The sequence below is a fragment of the Protomyctophum parallelum genome, assembly GCF_964188405.1.
Source record: "Protomyctophum parallelum genome assembly, chromosome: 11".
In the NCBI taxonomy this organism is placed as follows: domain Eukaryota; kingdom Metazoa; phylum Chordata; class Actinopteri; order Myctophiformes; family Myctophidae; genus Protomyctophum; species Protomyctophum parallelum.
Window position 1 is genome coordinate 45,616,986 of NC_139707.1, and position 4,576 is coordinate 45,621,561.

Sequence of the window (4,576 nt, forward strand, 5' to 3'; positions counted from 1 at the left end):
TTTTATCCTCGTTTTTCATCATTTCTGAGTATGGGCTATAGCCCATATCGTACGGCATACTATAGCACGCCGTTTTTCATCATTTTTGAGGATTTGAAAAAAACGAAAAAATTAAAAAAAACATGGGTTATAGCCCATCGTTTTTTGAATTTTTGAATGTTTTTTTATATCCTCGTTTTTCATAATTTCTGAGTATTGGCTATAGCCCATATCGTACGGCATACTATAGCACGCCGTTTTTCATCATTTTTGAGGATTTGAAAAAAACGCAAAAATTAAAAAAACATGGGTTATAGCCCATCGTTTTTTTAATTTTAATTTTTTTTTTATCCTCGTTTTTCATCATTTCTGAGTATGGGCTATAGCCCAAATCGTACGGCATACTATAGCACGCCGTTTTTCATCATTTTTGAGGATTTGAAAAAAAATGCAAAAATTAAAAAAAACATTGGTTATAGCCCATTGTTTTTTGAAATTTTGATTTTTTTTTATCCTCGTTTTTCATCATTTCTGAGTATGGGCTATAGCCCATATCGTACGGCATACTATAGCACGCCGTTTTTCATCATTTTTGAGGATTTTTGAGGATTTGAAAAAAACGCAAAAATTCAAAAAACATGGGTTATAGCCCATCGTTTTTTTAATTTTTGATTTTTTTTTATCCTCGTTTTTCATCATTTCTGAGTATGGGCTATAGTCCATATCGTACGGCATACTATAGCACGCCGTTTTTCATCATTTTTGAGGATTTGAAAAAAACGCAAAAATTCAAAAAACATGGGTTATAGCCCATCGTTTTTTTTAATTTTTGATTTTTTTTTTTATCCTCGTTTTTCATCATTTCTGAGTATGGGCTATAGTCCATATCGTACGGCATACTATAGCACGCCGTTTTTCATCATTTTTGAGGATTTGTAAAATGAAAAAAACGATGGGTTATAGCCCATGTTTTTAGAATTTTTGTTTTTTTTTCTTTTCGTTTTTCATCATTTTGGACCAAAAATCACTTTCACCTAGAAACTCCATTCACACTTTTTATTATTCAGCTTACTGTGGAGACACATGCTGGAACTAGTATTGATTTTGTGCTTGAAATGCACTGTAATAAGATTAGTAAATGACCTTGACCAGAATAAATGACCTTGACCAGTATGCGGTCCGTGACCATGACTATAGCCTTTCTCTTTTCCGCGATTTTCACCTTTTTTTTCAAATCCTCCGAAATCGTAATAAACGACATACGTATGCCCTCCGAGACCATCGACTAATGACCTTGACAAGTATAAATGACCTTCACCAGTATAAATGACCACCAGTATAAATTACCTTGACCGGTATGCAGTCCGACACCATGGACTATAGCCCTTCGATTTTGACCATGGACCAATGAACCATGTAAATACAACACATTGAGCAGGGCACTGCAGGGAGTTGAACCCCGTTCCGGTAAACCAGAAGTACGACACCAGTGCCTTAGTTTTTGTGTTGTCCTTTCGTTAAAATGTAAAATTTTACATTTCAACAGTAAAGTAATATATAAAGAAGAAAACACAGAAGCAAAAAAATAACATTTTCAAATTACCGGTATTTGCTTTGATTTTTTTTAACTTTATCTTGCCGACCTCCCACATTTCATTCGATGATTAACAAAAAACAGTGTTGGATCTGTCGGCCACCATATATACTCTCAGAGTTACCGACTGTTGTGATAAGAGATATGACTGACCCCTGCGGGGAGGCAGGTAGTTCTATAATAAAGATGGCTGACTGATCACACCAGGACCGGGTCTCTCTGAATATTATCATAACACTGCATGGTGTCAGAGTAAAACTACGCTTTTATACAAAGAGACATTAAAACCACCACAGACACTGTCTTGACGGGAACACAGCAGAAAACTGGAGAAGATGGATTCAACGCTTCAAGTTGTTCATGTGCGCCAGTGAAAAAGGACAAGAAAGCAGAGAAACTAACAACGTGCCATGCTTCTTCACTGTGCCGGGGAACAAGCGCTGGAGCTGTATAACACGTTCACATTCAGAGATGACGAGAAGGATAAGATTGCACCTCTCATTCAAAAGTTTGAGGACTACTGCACACAGAGGAAGAACACGGCTTACGAGCATCATATATTCAACAACTGGGAACAAAAACCAGATGAGACGATCGATCAGTATGTTACAGACCTACGAATCTTATCCAGAAACTGTGAGTATGGAGATTTATTGGAAGGATATCAGAGATCGGATAATAGAAGGCATAAGAGACAATGACACTCGGAGAAGACCAGTTAACTTTGGTAAAGTGCATTGACATGTGCCGTGCAGCAGAGTGCACACAACAACAGATTGTGTTGCTGTCGTTAGCGCAGTGACACAGAATGTACGGGACGCGCATGCGCAGAGAGGCAGAGGGCGCTACAGCACCAGAGGCAGAGAAACTCCGACAGTAAGATCACAACGTGACCGGAGGAATGATTACACTGAACGAGAGTACATGTAAAGTACATGTAAGTACTGCAAATACTGCGGCCAGACACATGCCAGAAGGAGATGCAACAAATCAAATCACTTTGCAAAAGTTTGCAGAAGCAGAGTTGTAAATGAGATACAGGCAGATAGTGAATCAGATGATGATCTTAATATTGAAGAGGTTACAAGCAGTGCAGAGGAAAATGCATGGTATGTCAAACTGAGTGAAATTCAAAATAGATACAGCTGCTGCACAGACAAATGCCATTTCAAAACAGCAAGCCAGAATGATACAAAAAATATTGCCCATTCAACATCAGACGGCACAGAAAACGCCTAACTGGATATGGAGGCAGCAAACTGTCTGTTGTGGGCAAATGCAAGCTGCCATGCACTTTCAAAGGAAAGACCTACATGTGTGAATTCTCCATTGTAGACATGCCCACTGCTGAGCCCATACTGGGCCTGAAGGACTGTGAGAGGCTTGATGTGGTCAGGCTGGTGAGAAGTGTCGAGGAGAAGGAAGAGCACCCTATAATGGAGGAATACAAAGACGTGTTCAAAGGATTAGATTAAACCAGAAGTGAAGCCTGTTATACACGCACCCAGGAAAATACCAGTGACACTGACTGACAGACTGAAAAATGAACTAACAAAAGTAGATGGCCCAACAGAATGGGTTAACTCTATGGTAGACTGTAGAAAAGCCAAATGGCAAGCTGCGGCTATGCTTAGACCCAAAAGAGCTCAACACTGCCATCTGCAGGCGGCCCTTTCTAATACCAACTGTTGATGAAATAATGAGCAAGCTGGCTGGCACTAGATGCTAGCAGCGGATACTGGCAAATAGCTCTCACAGAGGAATCATCAAACCCGACGACTTTCAACACGCCATTCGGCAGATATAAATATCTACGCTTGCCATTTGGGATAGACAGTGCACAAGGAAGTCTTTCATAAGAGAGTGTCACAGCTGTTTTGAAGATATTGAAGGAGTGGTCACCTACATCGATGACCTCTTGATTTTTGCCAAAAACAAGGATGAAAATGACCGAAGGCTCAGATAAAATCCTTCAGAGAGCCAGAGACTTGAATCTCAGGCTAAACAAAGAAATAAGCCAGATTGGAATAAAGGAAGTGAAATATCTTGGACACACTCAGCCAGCAAGGTCCAAGCTATAGCAGAGATGGAAATACCTACAGATAAGCGGGGCTCTTGAGAGGTTCCTAGGAATGGTAAAGTACCTAGCCAAGTTTTTCCGAACCCGTCAGCAACAACTGAACCACTCAGGGAGCTGCTACAAAAGGACATTGCGTGGCATTGGAATGAAAAACATGACGAAGCAGTGCACAGAATCAAAAAGACTCTAATAGAGAGAGCACAGATGGCACTCAGGCATTACGATGTCACACAACCAGTGAAAGTGTCAGTGGATGCGTCCAAGGCAGGCCTAGGTGCTGTCCTACTACAGAATGGAGCAGCGGTTGCATTATGCATCCAAGGCACTAACCAAGACACAAATCAACTACGCACAAATAGAAAAAGAAACACTTGCTATTTGGTCTTTGGATGTCAAAAGTTTCATCAATTCATATATGGCAAGGAGACAGAGATTGAAACTGATCACAAACCACTGGTGTCCATATTTAAGAAGCCACTAGGAAACACCTCTCAGAGGATATACAGCTTCTCAAACTACAACCATACCAACTGACGGTGAACCACACACCAGGGAAAGGAATGTATGTGGCTGTCTAGAGCGTTTTTTAAGGTTACAGACGATGACGCGAACCCAGATGACAAGCTAGAACGAGACATGGATGTCCAAATTCACCTCAGTCAGTCAAATGCCTGTCAGCGATGACAAAATGGACACAATACGCAGCGAAACACAGAGAGATGACACGTTGGCAACTTTGAAAACAATAGTGAAACATGGATGGCCAGAGAGCATAAAGGAGGTCCGTGTCAAAATCAGACAATTCTGGAACTACAGAGATGAACTCTGTGAAGTGGAGGGAATAATGATGAAAGGAGACAAGATCATAATACCACAACAGCTGCAAAAAGGATATGCTAAAGGCAATACATGCTGGACATTTT